General features: G+C 42.0%; 1 protein-coding gene across 2 annotated transcripts in view; it reads left to right on the top strand.

Annotated features, from left to right (window-relative positions):
• Positions 1–23,274, top strand: part of LOC126545730 (uncharacterized) — a 984,485-nt gene that overhangs the window by 949,080 nt on the left and 12,131 nt on the right. The window lies entirely within an intron of this gene.

The raw sequence follows: 23,274 nt of genomic DNA, 5'->3' as shown, positions 1-23,274 counted from the left end.
TAGAAGATCTGCTTGTATAAACTTTGCAGAAGTACGACAATTACGAAAATGCGTAGACTTTCAGAAAGTATTTTGTTTGTGTGATGTGGATACTCAGTGTGAAAGACTTATTTAATGTATTTGCAATGCCATTAAGCTGTCTACAAGGATATATGCGCACCACAATTACGAGCGACCAGTGTGCCCTTGGATAAGCAATTTTGTACTGGAGATATTAAAACAGAAATATTCCTTTTACCGTAAATGGAAACGCAATAAATCCGATTCATATTACAGAGAGAGCTTTAGATAGTTTAGAAATGGATCAGTTAGAATGATTAGAAAATCGACAAAGCAGTACAATACTAACATATTAAGAACGAGAGCGGTGATACGAAAAGGATATGGGAAATCATAAAAAAGTTATAGGCAAAAGGAAAATACAGAGCATTCAACCTGATAAACCATCGACGCAAGTACCTAATAATTTTAATTATTATTTTGCTAACATTGGAATGAATGTAGCTAATCAGTTTTTATCCTGTAAGCCCGCACCTGCCATTCCCAAAATAGTTGACAACGAATTTCACCTAGAAAAAATAACTCATGAACTTGCAACAACGTCAGCGCCTGCGACTATAAGAGCAGCACCGCTGGCCGCTTTCTTCAGTGGCCAAGGTGACAGCAACGCCGCAACAGGTCCCGTCGCAACAATATAATTCTACACGGTCTTGATGAACCGACTGGCGAAACTCACGAAACATTATTAGCTAATGTTTCACGGCTGTTTTCTGAGACATTGATGATGCAATGTCCGTCCATTGAACGGTGTCACAGGATTGGTCGGCCTCGGGAAGGCCACCGGCGCCCGGTAATAATGAAGATCTTGAGTTTCCAGGAAAAGCTTCAGATCTTCAAAAATGCCACTAAACTCGTAAATTCCGATCTGCGCTTCACCGATGACCTGTCTTCAAATGTGAGATATATTCGCAAAAAGCTCGGGGAGGCCTCCGGTTCATTTCGCGACAAAGGTTTTGTTGTAAAAATGCGCTATGATCATGTCTCTATAACAAGATTCGCTATCACTGGTATCACTTGTCTAACTCAATGGTGAAATCTTCCAGTAATTCTTTTCGCTCCTCATCTGTGCCTTTAGTTAACAACTGTGCCGATGCCGGCAGCCATACTGTATCACCGTCATCGCATCTTTGACCAGCCCCCACATCGCTTGGTTGCCTTCGTTTACTCAATTTTAATGCACGAAGTATCACCAATCAATTTCCTGCCTTCTTATCTCTTATTGACTCGTACTGTCCTCACGTTGTTACTATCACGGAAACGTGGCTACACAATGGGATTTTTTTACTCGGAATTCACTTCACCGGACTATATCGCAATTCGGACGGACAGACAGAACAGCAAGGGGGGCGGCGTCGCCCTTCTGCTTCGGTCTCATCTTAGGTTTTCCGTTCTTCCGGCTCCTCTTAATACGGAGTCGGCCTGGTGCAAACTTTACTTGGAAAAAACGCATTTTGTAATCGACGCTTTCTATCGCCCCCCGGGAACAACGGTGGACTCGCTTCAAGCAATCGAAACGTTCATGCACATGCACAACCTAGGTCCTTCCAACTTTATTTGTCTGGGCGATTTCAATGCACCTGGCATTCATTGGCCCTCTCTATCGACATGCGGTCATGATGGCTCTTTCGATAAGGAACTTTTGAATTTTAGCCTGAATTTGGGGTTTACTCAGATCGTTTGCGAGCCTACCAGGCAGAATGCTTTTTTTGGACTTGGTCTTTCTTAGCTCGAACCTCACCGCCAATGATTGCACTTGTGAAGTGGTAGAAGGCATTTCTCATCATAAGGCTGTTTTTGTTTCCCTTCCGTGCATTGTTCCTAAACCATCCTTCGTTCTTACTACATTTCGCGATTTCAATCACGCTGACGACACCTGTATTTTAGATACATCGGCTGATGCCTCCAACACCTTTGAAACACTCAGCATATCAAGTGACGTGAATGTTCTCGTGACATATTTTGAAAATATTGTCATGTCATGTATCGAACACTTCATTCCCATCAAAACAAAAAAGAAAAATACTGAAATCCCTTGGATGAACAGAGATATACTACATCTTTCACGTCGTGTTCGCAGGCTTAGACGCTTGAAGGACTCCCATATCCCCGTACACACTGCTAGGTTAGCTAAGGCGAAGGAGGATCTTTGTACAAAAACCAAATCAGCCAAATATTTTTTTTATAGCGTGCAGCTACCGCTGCTGTTGAAAAGTAACCCGCATAAATTCTGGGGATCCGTTTTTCCTCGTGACAGCTCTTGTACATCCTTATGTGTGAAGAACGAAATGACTAGTGATTCACTATTAATCTCCAACGCCTTCAACGCATACGTTAAGCCAGTTTTTACTTGCGATAATCATATTGTTCCTCCTTTTCCAAACATTCATCCGACTTGCCCCATTAATGATATCTTAGTTAGCAGAGAAGGTGTCTTAAACATCATACTAAATCTTGATACAAAGAAAAGTGAAGGGCCTGATGGAATCACGAATTCGTTTCTCGTTCGGTATGCCTTATGGACTTCACGATACCTTACTCTTATCTTCAATAAATCACTAACTTCCGGCATAGTACCTTCATCATGGAAGCCCCGCAGGGGCGTCTGCGTCAGCAGGCGTTTGGTGTGTTGCGACACCACGGACCCGAGCACACGAGGGTTGGACCCTCCCGCGTGTAGCCGTTCGCGGCTTAGCCGTGTCCGGGGAAAAGGGGATCCTGGGGGTTGAGCCAATGTCGGGTGTTTGGACCTTTACGGCCCCTCGGCGGCGGCAACACACCCCTTTGGCCTCTGCTTCACGTAGACGGCACCCCCGGACTGACCCACCCGGGGGAAATCGGCAGTCGCCTTTTCCTGTCCTCCTCTCCAATCTTCGTCTTTCTCTCTCGCCTTTTTCATCTTTCCTGTCTTCTCATCACTTCTCCTCACTTCCTAGTTTCCCGGCGGCAAGGGTTAACCTTGTGTAGCTAGCCAGCCTTGGTTATGCTGTATTTGGTTATAGCAGCGATGTACGGCTGGCGTTGGCAGGGTTTCTCTAGCAGGAACTCCTGTCACGTCCCCCTGTTGGGCTCCATGGTGGGTGGTCGGCATCGTGGCCGAAAACCCTACTGTACTCATGGAAAACGCTTTTCCTAAACTGCCTGATCGCCCTCACAAACGAGGGCGCACCGAAGATCTCTTTCAATTTTTCGGACGACAAGTCCAGAACTTTCCTAGATATCATGTGATCCACTCAGAAAACCCAGACAAACTAGTGCGTAACATTTCACCGTTCCTTGTTTCGAAGTCTTTAACTGAAGTTTTTGGAACAGGATATAAGGCGTCGAGAATGACAAGTGGTGATCTTCTCTTGGAGCTCCACGATAAGAAGCTGTACGAGAAACTGCCGAAACTTGTCTCATTTGGGGAGACCCAAATAACAGTAACTCCGCACCGTACCATGAACACCACCCGCGGCGTTGTCTCGGACGATGACATGCTAGAGCTCACTGAAGCTGAACTCTTGGAGGGCTTCAGTGAACAGAATGTCATAAATGTTAAGCGAATTAAGATCAGGCGAGACGGTAAAGAGATCAATACGAAACACCTGATACTAACTTTCGGTTCAAGTGTCCTCCCCGAGTCCATCGAGGCCGGTTATATCAAACTTCGTGTTAGGCCATACGTGCCCAATCCTCTCAGATGCTTTAAGTGCCAAAGGTTCGGCCACAGTTCACAGAACTGTCGAGGCCGGCTGACATGTGCCAAGTGTAGTGACACTGAACATTCCTCCGAAACATGCCAGAAGACTCCACATTGTGTCAACTGTGATGGCGAGCACGCCGCATACTCGCGCGCCTGCCCTTCCTGGAAAAGAGAAAAAGAGATTGTGACAATCAAAGTCAAAGAAAACATATCTTTCAAGGAGGCACGTAGGCGGGTGTCATACCTGTCTAAGAGCAGCTTTGCCGATGTGGCGCGTAAGGGGGCAGCGTCACAACGGCCTCCGGCGGCTGTCCGACCCACAGGCAGTGAGTCGGCAGTTACGCCATCTGCCCCCGCGGCGGTTGCAGCTAGCGCTGCTCCGTCAACCGAGGAGAAGGGACCATCCAACCCGAAGGTGGGTGCAGCCGAGGCTGCCCCAGCCTCCGAGGCCCCTTCCAGCGCTGGCAACGGCCAGCGCAGCCAAATCCCTCTGGGAGCCCCATCGACCTCCGGGCTGGTGGGCGCAGGGGTCTTGCCCTCCAAGGCGGGACTCCCACTGAAAACCTCTCGCTCGCAAGAGCGCTTGTCCGGCGTCTCACACGAGGCAATGGACACTACACCTGTCCCCAAGGCGCACCAAACGCCTAAGGAGCGTCGAGAATCGCTCGAACGCTTCAAAAAGAACAAAACACCTATTACAGGGCCTCGAAAGGGCTCTGTAATATAAGGCATCCACTCCGTTTCCCTAAACACAGCACCAATTTACCTTAAACATGGATACACAAATCATTCAATGGAACATCAGAGGTCTCCTTAGAAACCTTGATGATTTGCAAGAACTCATCCACAAACATAATCCAAAAGTGCTGTGTTTACAGGAAACACACTTGAAATCAAAATACACAAGCTTTCTTCGACAATATGTTACTTTTCGGAAAGATCGCGATGATGCTCTCGCATCATCGGGCGGTGTCGCAATTATAATTCAAAAAAGCGTAGCGTGCCAACGTTTACAGCTACGAACGGCCCTTGAGGCAGTGGCGGTTCGAGCTGTTTTCCTTAATAAACTCGTTACCATTTGCTCGCTTTACGTACCCCCACACTACAAATTAAACAAACATGAATTTCAGTCATTTATAGACGAATTGCCAGAACCTTATGTTGTTCTTGGCGATTTCAATGCGCACAGCTGCCTGTGGGGTGACTCTCGTACAGATGCGCGAGGTCGTCTTGTTGAACAGTTCCTTTTTTCTTCCGGAGCGTGCCTTCTCAATAAGAAAGAACCCACATATTACTCTCTTGCACACCGATCCTTTTCGTCAATAGATCTTACTATAGTCTCCCCGTCTGTACTGCCTGAACTTGAATGGGAAGTTACCGACAACCCTTACGGTAGCGACCACTTCCCTATACTGCTAAGATCACATAAAGAAAACGAATATCCACCACACGCTCCTAGGTGGAAGATTGAGACAGCTGATTGGGAGAAATTTCGATATCTAACTAGTATCCCATGGGCTGACCTGTCTTCGTTAGGAATTGACGCTGCAGTCGAGTTTTTTACAGCATTCATAATAGATGTCGCATTTAAATGCATATCAGAAGTAAAAGGCTTGGCCTGCAAACGGCGTGTCCCATGGTGGAACGACGACTGTAGGATCGCTCGTAAAAAACAGAACAGGGCGTGGGGGTTGCTATGCGCTTCTCCCACTGCAGAGAATCTAGTCAACTTTAAAAAACTAAAATCCGAAGGTAGGCGAACCCGCCGACAGGCCAGACGAGAAAGTTGGCAGAAGTTTCTATCGAGTATTAACTCGTTCAGAGATGAGGCGAAAGCCTGGAACAGGGTCAATAGGATAAGAGGGCGACAAGCACATGCACTCCCTTTGGTAAACACAGAAGGCGATACCCTACAAGATCAGGCGGACTCACTTGGGGAGCACTTTGAGAGCGTGTCAAGTGCCAACCATTACTCGCAATCCTTTCTGAAATATAAACAAATAGAAGAAAGTAAGCCACTCATGAGGAAATGTCAACAGAATGAACCATACAACTGTCCTTTTAGCATTGCCGAGTTGAGAGCTGCCTTGAGCGCATGCAAGAGGTCTGCACCGGGATCTGACAGAATCATGTATGAAATGATCAAAAACTTACACAATGACACGCAGGTTACACTACTCACACTTTTCAACACCACTTGGGATGCAGGGTACCTTCCAACCGCGTGGAAGGAAGCCATTGTGATCCCGGTTTTGAAACAAGGCAAAGATCCTTCCTCAGTGGCAAGTTACCGCCCGATAGCCCTGACAAGTTGCCTTTGTAAGGTATTCAAAAAAATGATTAATCGGCGACTCGTTCATTTCCTTGAACAGAGCAAAATGCTTGATCCTTATCAGTGTGGCTTCCGAGAAGGGCGCTCCACAACTGACCATCTCGTACGTGTAGAAGCAAATATCCGAGACGCATTTGTTCACAAACAGTTTTTCTTATCCATATTCCTTGATATGGAGAAGGCGTACGACACGACGTGGTGTTACGGAATCCTAAGAGACTTGTCAGAAATGGGCATCCATGGTAATATGCTAAACTTAATAGAAAGCTATCTGTCCAGTCGTACCTTCCGGGTAAAAGTCGGTAATGTACTTTCGCGTCCTTTTACGCAAGAAACGGGTGTACCCCAAGGAGGCGTGCTCAGCTGCACACTCTTCATCGTGAAGATGAGCACGCTTCGCGCTTCATTACCACCGGCAATCTTTTATTCTGTTTACGTGGACGACATACAAATAGCTTTCAAATCCTGTAACCTCGCTGTATGTGAGAGACAGGTACAGCATGGCCTGAACAAAGTGTCAATGTGGGCAGACAGGAATGGATTTAAGATCAATCCTAACAAAAGCTCTTGTGTCCTTTTTACAAGAAAGAGAGGAATGACCCCAGACCCTTGCTTAGAACTGGGCGGACAACAAATACCTGTAAACAAAGAGCACAAGTTTCTAGGTGTTATACTTGACTGCAGACTCACTTTCGTCCCTCACATTAAACATCTTAAAGAAAAATGTCTGAAAACAATGAACATAATGAAACTTCTATCCCAGACTACATGGGGTAGTGACAGGAAGTGTTTAATGAATCTCTATAAAAGCCTCATTCGATCGCGACTTGACTATGGTGCCGTGATTTATCACTCTGCCGCCCCGAGCGCACTAAAGATGCTAGACCCAGTGCACCATCTAGGAATCCGACTGGCCACTGGCGCTTTCAGAACGAGTCCCATACAAAGCTTATATGTAGAATCGAATGAGTGGTCACTTCATCTGCAGAGAACATACATCAGCCAAGCATATTTTCTGAAAGTCCACTCAAATCCTCAACATCCGTGTTTTAATACCGTTAATGACACGACATATGCTACACTTTTTCGCAATCGTCCCTCAATAAGACAGCCTTTCTCGCTGCGTGTGAGGGAGCTTAGTGATGAAATGCATGTCCCACTCCTCGAGCTCCGCCTAATGCCTCCAGCTAAGCTGCTACCTCCTTGGGAGTGGCAGACGATAAAATGCAATATATCTTTCATGCAGGTTACAAAACACGCTCCAGAGATTGAAATCCAGATGCGTTTCCGGGAACTGCAATACAAACACTCCTGCACGGAGTTTTACACAGACGCATCGAAGTCACGCGAGGGGGTGTCATATGCAGCCATCGGTCCATCCTTCTCGAAATCCGATTTACTGCATCCCGAAACTAGTATCTTCACGGCTGAGGCCTACGCAATATTGTCGACCGTGAAGCATATAAGGAAATCAAAACTCAGAAAATCAGTTATATATACGGACTCCCTTAGTGTTTTGAAGTCTTTGATATCGTTCTGTAAGCACAAAAATCCTATAATAATCGAACTCTATTCCGTCTTATGTAAAGCATATGTATCTAACCAGCATGTGATTATATGCTGGGTGCCTGGCCATAGCGGCATCCAGGGTAACGTTCTAGTGGACCAGATGGCCACATCAACTGCATCACACACTGTTAATTCTACCGCTGCAGTCCCTGTCACAGACCTGAAACCTTTCTTAAGAAGGAAACTGCGAAACTACTGGCAACGGTTGTGGGACCTGGAAACAAACAATAAGCTGCATGTAATAAAGCCACAATTAGGTTTCTGGCCTCCTGTAACAAAATCACGCCGGACAGATGTCCTATTCTGTCGTCTAAGAATAGGACACACTTTTGGCACGCATAACTTTTTACTCACTGGAAATGAGCCTCCAACCTGCGGTAGATGCGGGGAGAGGCTGACCGTCCTCCACGTCCTCCTGGAGTGTCGGGAAGCCGAATATGACAGAAAGAAACATTTTCCCTTAGCATACTGGCAGCAGATCCCCCTTCATCCTGCAATGCTACTCGGCCCAGAACCGCTATTTGACACCAATGCAGTCCTAAGTTTCCTGAAAGATGTTGTGTTGCATGTTGTTAGCCCCACATGTTCGTAGCGTCTCCTCTCTTCGGAGGATGGCGCTGTGATAGCTCTTTTGTACAGCACGTGCCTCTAGGCCCTTGTGTTTCAAGGGCTCCGGTGAGGCAACAGTGCTCCAGGTATTTTTATTATCTCATATATTTTCTATTCTGTGTCATTCTCTTACGATGGATTTTATTGTTCATAGTATACGTCATTAGTCATCGCCATAATTTTATAGCAAGTAGATTTTACGCACTTTACAGCGACTATATTTAGGCCACTTTACAGCCAAATCACATCTTCCATAATACATCGTCAACTTTACCACTTGTCATGGCGCTCTTTGGCCAAACCTGGCCCTTGCGCCACAAAACACTACACATCATCATCATCATTCATCATGGAAGATGTCTAAGGTGCTTCCGTTGCATAAGTCAGGTAGTAAGCAGCATCTTTCTAACTACCGGCCTATATCTTTAACACCATATTCATGCAAAATACTAGCGCATATAATATACAAACACATTATGGAATTCCTTGAATCAAATAGCATTCTCTCTAATGAACAACATGGATTCAGACGCGGTTTTAGCACCATAACACAACTTGTCGTGTTCATGCATGGCATAGCTTCTAACCTGGATAAGGGATTTCCAATTGACGCTATATTCATAGATTTTTCCAAAGCTTTCGATACCGTGCTTAACTCAAAACTACTGTCCAAACTAAATGCCATTCTTAACAACCCTCAATTAGTGAACTGGATAGAAAGTTTTTTGTCTCACCGCACTCAATTCGTAAGCTTTAACTCGATCAATTCTTCGGTGGTGGATGTGTCATCAGGTGTCCCTCAAGGCACGGTCCTCGGACCTCTACTTTTCTTACTATATATTAATGATTTGCCACGCAAGATATCATCTAAAATTCGAATGTATGCAGATGACTGCGTATTGTATGACATCATTTCATCCCCCTCTGAGCATGTTCGCCTTAGTGAATCATTCGTCAGATTTTCTAAATGGTGTGAAACATGGCAAATGAATATTAACTTCCGTAAGACTGTCGTTATGTCCTTCTCTATTAAAGCTAACCCGTTCCTTTTCAGTTACGGATTGAATGATAATTTAATTCAACCCGTTTCTGAATATCAATATCTTGGTCTCACGTTCACCACTAACCTGTCCTGGTCAAAGCACATTGATTCCATTACGACTAAAGGTCTACAAAAACTCGGGTATTTACGTCGTACTCTGTCTAATTCTCCGCGCGACACTAAATTACTGTTATATGAAACTATTCCTCGCCCTATACTTGAGCATGGTAGTATCGTTTGGAATCCCTACAAGCAGTACGAAATAGACAGAGTTGAGGCCGTACAAACGAAAGCCATTAGATTTGTCTACCGACGTTATGACCACTAGTTCTCACCATCGTCAGTCATGTCCTCACTCAACCTGACATCTTTCGCCGAACAGCGACACGTTAATTCTTTAAAAAATTTTTATGGCATTATTCATTCATCTTGTCGCCTCTCCAGTAATGAATATATCATCTTTGCAAAAATCTCTTCTAGTAGGAGACATCACGCGCTTAACATGACACCATTGTTTGCGCGCACTAATACTTTTACGTATAGCTTTTTCCCTAAAACAATTGAAACATGGAATTCGCTACCAGGAACCAACCGTTCTCTCCCATTAAATGAATTCTTGTATGTACTCCCTCAACACTGTGCCTAAACTTTCTTTGTTGCCTATTGTATTTCTTTCTTGTATAATAGTGTATTATCCACTCCTGCTATAGTCCCAGCAGGGGCAGCAGTATGTGTAAATAAATAAATAAATAAATAAATAAATAAAATGTCTCTAGAGAAAGCGGCTGGTCATGATGGTATACCCACTAGGATCTTAAAAGACAATGTAGACATTCTCTGCAGTCCCATATGCCATGTATTCAATCTAGCGTTTGCTTCCAGCTCGTATCCAGATATATTTAAAACAGCCAAAGTCGTTCCCTTGTGCAAGTCCAGAGATTTGAACCAACCCGAGAATTATAGGCGAATTTCTGTTCTGAGTGTAATAAACACAGTTTTTGAAAGACTAATTTCCAAGAGATTGAAGCGATTTCTAAACGAAAACACTGTGATTTGTCCGCAGCAGCATGGCTTTATTCCCTCCAGATGGACATGAACTGCAGAATTAATAGTTTCGCAAGTAATAAATTTGCACATCCTCATAATAAACTAATTAAAGGAATATTTTTGGATATAAAGAAAGTCATTTGATACCGTTTCTCACTCTATACTATTGCAAAAGCTTGGAAGTTATGGCGTTACAAATGACTCCCTAGAATATTTTTCCAGCTATTTATCCTTCCGGAAACAAATAGTAGTAATGGGTGATTATTATTTACATACGGCACAGTCACTAGCGGAGTCCCACAAGGTTCTGCGCTTGGTCCCGTGTTATTCTCGTTGTACATTAATGACCTCCTTAATGCTCTTCAGAACGCAAACGTTCCAGTGTATGCAGCTGCTCTAATATTTACAAGAGACACACTCTCTGCACTGCAAGCACATGTGATCGCCAAGTTATCAATAAGTTCCTCGTGGTTTTTAGAAAACCAATTAACTTTAAATAGCAATAAGACAAAATATGTAGTTTCTTGATGGAGGAGACACAGGGTTCACACAAGTCAAATAAATATTGCGTTAAATAATAGACCCATGCAAGAAGTTGATTCGTTTAAATATCTATCTGGGCGTCGTATTTGACCAGCATATGCATTGAGCAGCATATATGCATAATGTATGCAAGAAGGTCGCATACGGTTGTTACTCACTAATTAAAGCAAAGCAATATTTCCCTCGCGAAGTACTCAAATCCCTTTACTATGTGTTTTGCCATAGCCAGAATTAGTTATTGTTTAGAATCATGGGGCGTGACTCACATGACATACTTACAACCTTTACAAAAAGTACGGAAAAGAGCCCTGAAAATAATCACCACTTGAATTTATACCAGTGAAACATTTAATATTTTCCAGACACAACATTTGTTATCGGTTAAGGGACTATGCAATCATAAGATCATAATTTCGGTGAATAATATTTTGGGAACTTTCCTATTTCTCGAAACGCCTTTTCCAACTCGCAGCACTAGCATGCTTTAAAAGGTAAGCTCAACTTATGTATACGGCGACAGGTTAGTTGAATTCAGTGGGACAAAAATCTGGAACATTTTACCCCTAGAGGTTAAAAGTGCACTTAATTTCAAGCAGTGCAGCAAATTCTTTTTTTCTTGACAACCAGCATATCTAACTTACTTGAATTGATTAATTAGGAGTATTTTCAAGATGTTTCTTGTCTGTTATAAATCATGATCTATCTCGGAATACAATATCTGCACCTGACCTCTATGTTATATTTTGACACTGGACCGGAAACTAGCCTTCCCTGGCTATCGGTCCAGATATCTGTATAATCATGATTATGCAAACGAGCGGCGTCGAGGTGAACGGCGGTCCACAAGAGGGCGGAGGACGACGCTACGCGGCGTGGCCAGGTCACGTGTGACACATTTGCCGCCTGGCGCGAGTGCGTCCGCCGCTGATACTGCGAGGACGCGGCTCATGGCGCAGTGGGTTGAGGCCGCGCCTCATCGTAGCTGAGAGGTCATGCATATCTTAGTGGACCAACCACCTTCATGTGATGTGAACAATTTGCTTATTGAACAAACGCTGCACTTCTCGGTAAATGCAAGCAAAAACTTGTTTATACTGGCGACTTCAACATTCAAACTGAGTGTACAACCAGCAGGAATGTAATAGATATAATCACCAGTTTTTCTTGCAAAAATGTTATAAATACAGCAATGGGCGTCATCGCTCGTGCTTGTCTCGCACTTGTCCGTCCAGTGCTATGACCTCCATTGCTGTATCTAACCATTTAGTCTAAAGAACCATACTAATAAATATGCCCACGAGAATTAAAGCGAAAACTGAAACGTTCATGGATTTGTGCTTCACGGACTAATTGTACACGGACGTCATCTCAGGTGTTCTTGCTTCCGATCTAAGTGATCATCTCCCACTTCTAGTTTCTTTTGCCAACGCTCAACAAACGCCTCCCGAAGTAGGGCGATTATCGACGAGAAAAATATACAATGTCACGCTCAGTTATTTCCGAAAATTATCAGTGCGAGTAAATTGGCCTGCAGTGCTCCGTGAAAATTACCTGTCAATTTCTTATTACGTTTTCTTAAATAAAATGTTAGGCACCTACAACTCTGCTTTTCCTGTGGTACGGCGCACCATGTGTGTAAAGGCGAAGAAGCCTTGGGTCAGTAGAGAACTTTGCGAAATACGGGTTAAAAATAATCTCTTTGGCTTGTATTTAAAAAATAGAGATTTAAATATCTTGAAATGGTTCAAGAAAACCAGGAATAAGTTAGCGGGAGGTATAAAAAAGGCGAAGGAAAAATACTATGCGAAAATGTTTGCTGATAAATCTGGTCCTCAACAAATCAAAAGCAAACCGGACAATTCCAAGCTAGACTGTCCTAGATAGCACAACGCGTGCAGGTGAAATGTTAGCCGACAAATTTAATGATCATTTTTTACAAGTACTCAGTGCTAAGGACACCATTCCTAGGCATTTTATAATAATTAATAAAGCGAAAACAGTATTTTTTGCTCTCACAACTACTAGATAAATTGAAAATAATATTACATTACCAAAAAACATAGCTCCACCAGAATTGACGATATTAAAGCTGCATTCTCTAAAATTGCTGAAGCTATTATGAACATCAGGCTGATTGATTTTCTGCATAGGAATAAGGCTATTGCAGAAGAACAATATGGCTCCCGAATGGGAAAGTCAACTGAAATGGCAATAATTGGCGCAACAGGTGGAATTATTAACGATATCGAAAAAAAAAACACCTCAGCCTTCGCTTGCTTTTGGATTTTAAGAAGGCATTCGACTAAAAAAACCATCAGATCCTGCTGCGCAAATAGCCCTGTTACGTTATAAAAGGAACACCATTGTCACTATTCCCTAGTCCCTTAACCTCCAGATTGCAATGCGCACAATTAATTATTTTTCCTTGACGGTTCAAATCTATCGACGCTGGTGTACCGCACGGCTCTAGCTTGAGGCCTGTTTCTTTTGTACATCAACGATATAATGAAAATTCCGAATACATCCAAAATGGTATTATATGCAGACGACGCCAGCAATATTTTAGCAGGTACAGTGCGAGTCTTATAACCAAAAATACGAATGCATGGTTAAATGAATTAGAAATATGGCTCAGTGCAAATAGGCTTCAGCTAAATGTTAAGAAGACAAAGTATACGTTCTTCATGCCTAAAAACAAAGGCAAACGCGTTAGCAATATTCTCGACGCCACATTTTCGGGCAATATATCTGAACGTTTCTCATCGACCAAATTCCTTGGTGTCACTATCCATGAAGAACTTTCATGGATAGAACACGTTAGAAATATCCGCTCAAAAATTTCACGATCTGTCGGAATTGAAAAATTTGAGTGCTTCCTGCCTCTGTGGCTAGACAACTTTACGCTTTAAAGTTGGATTACCAGCGCACGGACACCAGAGGTGACAGAGGGCGAAACAGCGCTCTGTTCCCGCTGCTGCCCCATCTGGTGTCCTTGCGCTGCTGTAAGAGTTCGGGTCGGGCATGTCAAAGGGGGTAGCTGGCCCATGCCGTTGTCCGACTCATCCACGCTAAGGACGTTGTTGAAGGCGGAAACATGTTCTCATGTATATTATGTTTCATGTAACCCGCCGTGGTTGCTCAGAGGCTATGGTGTTGGGCTGCTGAGCACGAGTTCGCGGGATCGAATCCCGGCCATGGCGGCCGCATTTAGATGGGGGCGAAATGCGAAAACACCCGTGTACTTAGATTTCGGTGCACGTTAAAAAACCCCAGGTAGTCAAAATTTCCGGAGTCCTCCACTACGGCGCGCCTCATAATCAGAAAGTGGTTTCGGCACGTCAAACCCCATTTTAAATAAATTATGTTTCATGTAACTCGATAGACAACATGTGTCGACAGAGAACTGTACCTTGAAAGCCATCTGCAACGGGTCCGCGCCGTGCTGTGTTTTCGCAGCTTACTTGACGTTGATGCGAGGGGCAGCACGAAAGCCAATGCGCCCGCTGCTGGTGCTGCCTCGTTTCCTCGCTGCAGCGTGTTCGCTTTCCGCAGTCATCGGGCGAGATGTGTTCATGTTTGCACGCGTGGCACCATGCTTGTTAATTTAGTTAGTTAGCCTATGTTTACAAGTTTATACGGCCGATGAAACTACTATCCACACTTTGTATAGCTGTCCACTAATTTGCTATTGCAATCGATGCTTCGCCATTTGGGCAAAACTGACTTTTTCTTTTTCTTCTAATTCAGCGCATAAAGATATCCGTAGCTCAAAATAGAGCTTCGTGGATAGCATTTTTGCATATTAAGGGAGCCTAAGACAATATATACAGGGAGTTGTTATGGGATATTCTCAGTGCATAGAGATATCCGTAGCTCAAAATAGAGCTTCATGGATAGCATTTCTGCATATTAAGGGAGCCTAAGACAATATACACAGGGAGTTGTTATGGGATATTCTCAGTGCATAGAGATATCCGTAGCTCAATATAGAGCTTCATGGATAGCATTTCTGCATATTAAGGGAGCCTAAGACAATATATACAGGGAGTTGTTATGGGATATTCTCAGTGCATAGAGATATCCGTAGCTCAATATAGAGCTTAATGGATAGCATTTCTGCATATTAAGGGAGCCTAAGACAATATATACAGGGAGTTGTTATGGGATATTCTCAGTGCATAGAGATATCCGTAGCTCAAAATAGAGCTTCATGGATAGCATTTCTGCATATTAAGGGAGCCTAAGACAATATATACAGGGAGTTGTTATGGGATATTCTCAGTGCATAGAGATATCCGTAGCTCAATATAGAGCTTCATGGATAGCATTTCTGCATATTAAGGGAGCCTAAGACAATATATACAGGGAGTTGTTATGGGATATTCTCAGTGCATAGAGATATCCGTAGCTCAATATAGAGCTTAATGGATAGAATTTCTGCATATTAAGGGAGCCTAAGACAATATATACAGGGAGTTGTTATGGGATATTCTCAGTGCATAGAGATATCCGTAGCTCAAAATAGAGCTTCATGGATAGCATTTCTGCATATTAAGGGAGCCTAAGACAATATATACAGGGAGTTGTTATGGGATATTCTCAGTGCATAGAGATATCCGTAGCTCAAAATAGAGCTTCATGGATAGCATTTCTGCATATTAAGGGAGCCTAAGACAATATATACAGGGAGTTGTTATGGGATATTCTCAGTGCATAGAGATATCCGTAGCTCAAAATAGAGCTTCATGGATAGCATTTCTGCATATTAAGGGAGCCTAAGACAATATATACAGGGAGTTGTTATGGGATATTCTCAGTGCATAGAGATATCCGTAGCTCAATATAGAGCTTAATGGATAGAATTTCTGCATATTAAGGGAGCCTAAGACAATATATACAGGGAGTTGTTATGGGATATTCTCAGTGCATAGAGATATCCGTAGCTCAAAATAGAGCTTCATGGATAGCATTTCTGCATATTAAGGGAGCCTAAGACAATATATACAGGGAGTTGTTATGGGATATTCTCAGTGCATAGAGATATCCGTAGCTCAAAATAGAGCTTCATGGATAGCATTTCTGCATATTAAGGGAGCCTAAGACAATATATACAGGGAGTTGTTATGGGATATTCTCAGTGCATAGAGATATCCGTAGCTCAATATAGAGCTTCATGGATAGCATTTCTGCATATTAAGGGAGCCTAAGACAATATATACAGGGAGTTGTTATGGGATATTCTCAGTGCATAGAGATATCCGTAGCTCAATATAGAGCTTAATGGATAGCATTTCTGCATATTAAGGGAGCCTAAGACAATATATACAGGGAGTTGTTATGGGATATTCTCAGTGCATAGAGATATCCGTAGCTCAAAATAGAGCTTCATGGATAGCATTTCTGCATATTAAGGGAGCCTAAGACAATATATACAGGGAGTTGTTATGGGATATTCTCAGTGCATAGAGATATCCGTAGCTCAATATAGAGCTTCATGGATAGCATTTCTGCATATTAAGGGAGCCTAAGACAATATATACAGGGAGTTGTTATGGGATATTCTCAGTGCATAGAGATATCCGTAGCTCAATATAGAGCTTAATGGATAGCATTTCTGCATATTAAGGGAGCCTAAGACAATATATACAGGGAGTTGTTATGGGATATTCTCAGTGCATAGAGATATCCGTAGCTCAAAATAGAGCTTCATGGATAGCATTTCTGCATATTAAGGGAGCCTAAGACAATATATACAGGGAGTTGTTATGGGATATTCTCAGTGCATAGAGATATCCGTAGCTCAATATAGAGCTTCATGGATAGCATTTCTGCATATTAAGGGAGCCTAAGACAATATATACAGGGAGTTGTTATGGGATATTCTCAGTGCATAGAGATATCCGTAGCTCAATATAGAGCTTAATGGATAGCATTTCTGCATATTAAGGGAGCCTAAGACAATATATACAGGGAGTTGTTATGGGATATTCTCAGTGCATAGAGATATCCGTAGCTCAAAATAGAGCTTCATGGATAGCATTTCTGCATATTAAGGGAGCCTAAGACAATATATACAGGGAGTTGTTATGGGATATTCTCAGTGCATAGAGATATCCGTAGCTCAAAATAGAGCTTCATGGATAGCATTTCTGCATATTAAGGGAGCCTAAGACAATATATACAGGGAGTTGTTATGGGATATTCTCAGTGCATAGAGATATCCGTAGCTCAATATAGAGCTTCATGGATAGCATTTCTGCATATTAAGGGAGCCTAAGACAATATATACAGGGAGTTGTTATGGGATATTCTCAGTGCATAGAGATATCCGTAGCTCAATATAGAGCTTCATGGATAGCATTTCTGCATATTAAGGGAGCCTAAGACAATATATACAGGGAGTTGTTATGGGATATTCTCAGTGCATAGAGATATCCGTAGCTCAATATAGAGCTTAATGGATAGCATTTCTGCATATTAAGGGAGCCTAAGACAATATATACAGGGAGTTGTTATGGGATATTCTCAGTGCATAGAGATATCCGTAGCTCAAAATAGAGCTTCATGGATAGCATTTCTGCATATTAAGGGAGCCTAAGACAATATATACAGGGAGTTGTTATGGGATATTCTCAGTGCATAGAGATATCCGTAGCTCAATATAGAGCTTCATGGATAGCATTTCTGCATATTAAGGGAGCCTAAGACAATATATACAGGGAGTTGTTATGGGATATTCTCAGTGCATAGAGATATCCGTAGCTCAATATAGAGCTTAATGGATAGAATTTCTGCATATTAAGGGAGCCTAAGACAATATATACAGGGAGTTGTTATGGGATATTCTCAGTGCATAGAGATATCCGTAGCTCAAAATAGAGCTTCATGGATAGCATTTCTGCATATTAAGGGAGCCTAAGACAATATATACAGGGAGTTGTTATGGGATATTCTCAGTGCATAGAGATATCCGTAGCTCAAAATAGAGCTTCATGGATAGCATTTCTGCATATTAAGGGAGCCTAAGACAATATATACAGGGAGTTGTTATGGGATATTCTCAGTGCATAGAGATATCCGTAGCTCAATATAGAGCTTCATGGATAGCATTTCTGCATATTAAGGGAGCCTAAGACAATATATACAGGGAGTTGTTATGGGATATTCTCAGTGCATAGATATATCCGTAGCTCAAAATAGAGCTTCATGGATAGCATTTCTGCATATTAAGGGAGCCTAAGACAATATATACAGGGAGTTGTTATGGGATATTCTCAGTGCATAGAGATATCCGTAGCTCAATATAGAGCTTCATGGATAGCATTTCTGCATATTAAGGGAGCGTAAGACAATATATACAGGGAGTTGTTATGGGATATTCTCAGTGCATAGAGATATCCGTAGCTCCATATAGAGCTTCATGGATAGCATTTCTGGATATTAAGGGAGCCTTCGACAAGATAGATAGGAAGTTGTTATGGGATATTCTCAGTGCATAGAGATATCCGTAGCTCAATATAGAGCTTCATGGATAGCATTTCTGCATATTAAGGGAGCCTAAGACAATATATACAGGGAGTTGTTATGGGATATTCTCAGTGCATAGAGATATCCGTAGCTCAATATAGAGCTTCATGGATAGCATTTCTGGATATTAAGGGAGCCTTCGACAAGATAGATAGGAAGTTGTTATGGGATATTCTCAGTGCATAGAGATATCCGTAGCTCAATATAGAGCTTCATGGATAGCATTTCTGGATATTAAGGGAGCCTTCGACAAGATAGATAGGAAGTTGTTATGGGATATTCTCAGTGCATAGAGATATCCGTAGCTCAATATAGAGCTTCATGGATAGCATTTCTGCATATTAAGGGAGCCTAAGACAATATATACAGGGAGTTGTTATGGGATATTCTCAGTGCATAGAGATATCCGTAGCTCAATATAGAGCTTCATGGATAGCATTTCTGGATATTAAGGGAGCCTTCGACAAGATAGATAGGAAGTTGTTATGGGATATTCTCAGTGCATAGAGATATCCGTAGCTCAATATAGAGCTTCATGGATAGCATTTCTGCATATTAAGGGAGCCTAAGACAATATATACAGGGAGTTGTTATGGGATATTCTCAGTGCATAGAGATATCCGTAGCTCAATATAGAGCTTCATGGATAGCATTTCTGGATATTAAGGGAGCCTTCGACAAGATAGATAGGAAGTTGTTATGGGATATTCTCAGTGCATAGAGATATCCGTAGCTCAATATAGAGCTTCATGGATAGCATTTCTGCATATAAGGGAGCCTAAGACAATATATACAGGGAGTTGTTATGGGATATTCTCAGTGCATAGAGATATCCGTAGCTCAAAATAGAGCTTCATGGATAGCATTTCTGCATATTAAGGGAGCCTAAGACAATATATACAGGGAGTTGTTATGGGATATTCTCAGTGCATAGAGATATCCGTAGCTCAATATAGAGCTTCATGGATAGCATTTCTGCATATTAAGGGAGCCTAAAACAATATATACAGGGAGTTGTTATGGGATATTCTCAGTGCATAGAGATATCCGTAGCTCAAAATAGAGCTTCATGGATAGCATTTCTGCATATTAAGGGAGCCTAAGACAATATATACAGGGAGTTGTTATGGGATATTCTCAGTGCATAGAGATATCCGTAGCTCAAAATAGAGCTTAATGGATAGCATTTCTGCATATTAAGGGAGCGTAAGACAATATATACAGGGAGTTGTTATGGGATATTCTCAGTGCATAGAGATATCTGTAGCTCAATATAGAGCTTCATGGATAGCATTTCTGCATATTAAGGGAGCCTAAGACAATATATACAGGGAGTTGTTATGGGATATTCTCAGTGCATAGAGATATCCGTAGCTCAATATAGAGCTTAATGGATAGCATTTCTGCATATTAAGGGAGCCTGAGACAATATATACAGGGAGTTGTTATGGGATATTCTCAGTGCATAGAGATATCCGTAGCTCAATATAGAGCTTCATGGATAGCATTTCTGGATATTAAGGGAGCCTTCGACAAGATAGATAGGAAGTTGTTATGGGATATTCTCAGTGCATAGAGATATCCGTAGCTCAATATAGAGCTTCATGGATAGCATTTCTGCATATTAAGGGAGCCTAAGACAATATATACAGGGAGTTGTTATGGGATATTCTCAGTGCATAGAGATATCCGTAGCTCAATATAGAGCTTCATGGATAGCATTTCTGGATATTAAGGGAGCCTTCGACAAGATAGATAGGAAGTTGTTATGGGATATTCTCAGTGCATAGAGATATCCGTAGCTCAATATAGAGCTTCATGGATAGCATTTCTGCATATAAGGGAGCCTAAGACAATATATACAGGGAGTTGTTATGGGATATTCTCAGTGCATAGAGATATCCGTAGCTCAAAATAGAGCTTCATGGATAGCATTTCTGCATATTAAGGGAGCCTAAGACAATATATACAGGGAGTTGTTATGGGATATTCTCAGTGCATAGAGATATCCGTAGCTCAATATAGAGCTTCATGGATAGCATTTCTGCATATTAAGGGAGCCTAAAACAATATATACAGGGAGTTGTTATGGGATATTCTCAGTGCATAGAGATATCCGTAGCTCAAAATAGAGCTTCATGGATAGCATTTCTGCATATTAAGGGAGCCTAAGACAATATATACAGGGAGTTGTTATGGGATATTCTCAGTGCATAGAGATATCCGTAGCTCAAAATAGAGCTTAATGGATAGCATTTCTGCATATTAAGGGAGCGTAAGACAATATATACAGGGAGTTGTTATGGGATATTCTCAGTGCATAGAGATATCTGTAGCTCAATATAGAGCTTCATGGATAGCATTTCTGCATATTAAGGGAGCCTAAGACAATATATACAGGGAGTTGTTATGGGATATTCTCAGTGCATAGAGATATCCGTAGCTCAATATAGAGCTTAATGGATAGCATTTCTGCATATTAAGGGAGCCTGAGACAATATATACAGGGAGTTGTTATGGGATATTCTCAGTGCATAGAGATATCCGTAGCTCAATATAGAGCTTCATGGATAGCATTTCTGCATATTAAGGGAGCCTAAAACAATATATACAGGGAGTTGTTATGGGATATTCTCAGTGCATAGAGATATCCGTAGCTCAAAATAGAGCTTCATGGATAGCATTTCTGCATATTAAGGGAGCCTAAGACAATATATACAGGGAGTTGTTATGGGATATTCTCAGTGCATAGAGATATCCGTAGCTCAAAATAGAGCTTAATGGATAGCATTTCTGCATATTAAGGGAGCGTAAGACAATATATACAGGGAGTTGTTATGGGATATTCTCAGTGCATAGAGATATCCGTAGCTCAATATAGAGCTTCATGGATAGCATTTCTGCATATTAAGGGAGCCTAAGACAATATATACAGGGAGTTGTTATGGGATATTCTCAGTGCATAGAGATATCCGTAGCTCAAAATAGAGCTTAATGGATAGCATTTCTGCATATTAAGGGAGCGTAAGACAATATATACAGGGAGTTGTTATGGGATATTCTCAGTGCATAGAGATATCTGTAGCTCAATATAGAGCTTCATGGATAGCATTTCTGGATATTAAGGGAGCCTTCGACAAGATAGATAGGAAGTTGTTATGGGATATTCTCAAGCACGAAGGCATGGATAAAGATTTCGTTGAGCTGCTGAGGGAGATATATATAGACAACTGAGTAAAAAGCCGTATGGTAAGGTCGAAATTGTAATGAAGAGGTGGAAATTCCAGAAGGACTGAAGCAAAGATGCCCTCTGTTTGCATTGTAGTTCATGCTTCATATTAAGGGTGTAGAAGGACGACTGGAAAACAATCAATTGGGTTTTCATTTATCAAACACGCGTAATGGAGAAATGGTGCAGCAGAACCTCTCCGCACTTATGTATGCAGACGACATAGTGCTACTAGCGGCCAATGCAAGATATTTACAGACACTAGCCAATATCTGTGGCAACGCAACGACGAATCTAGACCTTAAATCTAGACACAGAGAAATCGAGAATTATGATGTTTAATGAAGAGACGAGTAACTACGTGGTGTCGATTCAAAAGCAAGTCATACTCCTAGTCAAGCTATATATATGCCTGGGCGTATATGTAAACGAAGGAAAGCCTTACTCATGCACCCACCAAGATAACCTCAAAATAAAAGGGACGCGGAATGCAGCATCAATAGTGAAACATAGGGCACGTTCGGGCCACAATAAATATCAAGTAGTGCGTGGGCAGTGGCGTAGCCAGAAATTTCGTTATACATGAATAACAACTGCACTGTCATAGCCAAAAATGCTGCGAACGAATTCTTGAACGCCATGCACTGTCAAGACGAGTAAAATGTGTATTTTTTTCATAAAATAATATACTCGTACGTCCCAAAAGTTGTGCCCAAAATAACTTATATCAATGCCTCCATGTTTTTTGTCTGTTAGTTAAGTAAAGTAAATATCGCACGAACTTTAGAACTGTATTAGTTCGAAACCAGCAAGGTAGTGCATGCCGCTGATATGAAAAATGTAAAGGCCGTGAAATGAACAAGTTGAGGACAAGTATGTTAATGAAACTTTCTCATTCAAGAACCTTGTTTACATTATTGTACATATGCAATGGCCAGTGAAAAATCTCAATGATGCTGTCATTCGTTCCAATGCATTACGCAGGAGCAACTGTAACCGTTCATGCATTGTGAGTAATTGCACCGAAATCAGAGTCGCGACGGAGAGCACGTATAAAAAGCACGAGTTCTGCAACATATACGAGAGCGAGACTAATGAATGTGAGCTAATTTGTATATATGATAAACGGAGTACTTTATTTAAAAGGAGTCTCTATGAGCATTTAGACATTTGTCCCATTGACTAACGAGTCGCGTGATTCCAGTCTCTTAAAGCTCCTTGGGTTGCTGCTTCGAAAAGTGTGTAACTGACTATTTCACGTCATCGTCCGACACGAATCTGGTTCCCTTGAGCTGTTTTTTTTTTTTGTTCAGTTGCCCCAAAATGTGGAAGTCGCAAGGCGACAGGTCTTGTTGTTGAATGTTGCAGCGTTTCCCACTTGAACTTTGCCAATTTTGCATTAACCACACCAGCGACGTGGGGATGGGCATTGTCGTGGAACAAGATGACCCCATTCGTCAATTTTCCACGTCGTTTGTTCTTGATTGCAACACGCAGCGGATCTGGCGCTTCACAATATCGGAAACAATTGATAGCCTCTCGAAATTTAGGAAATTCTATCAGTAATGGCCCCTGACGATTGAAAGAAAAGTCAACAACACCTTTCCGGTGTAAATGACGGCCTTTGCTTTTTT

The sequence above is a fragment of the Dermacentor andersoni genome, chromosome 1, assembly GCF_023375885.2.
Source record: "Dermacentor andersoni chromosome 1, qqDerAnde1_hic_scaffold, whole genome shotgun sequence".
NCBI lineage: Eukaryota > Metazoa > Arthropoda > Arachnida > Ixodida > Ixodidae > Dermacentor > Dermacentor andersoni.
This window is presented reverse-complemented; position numbering and strand designations above follow the sequence as displayed.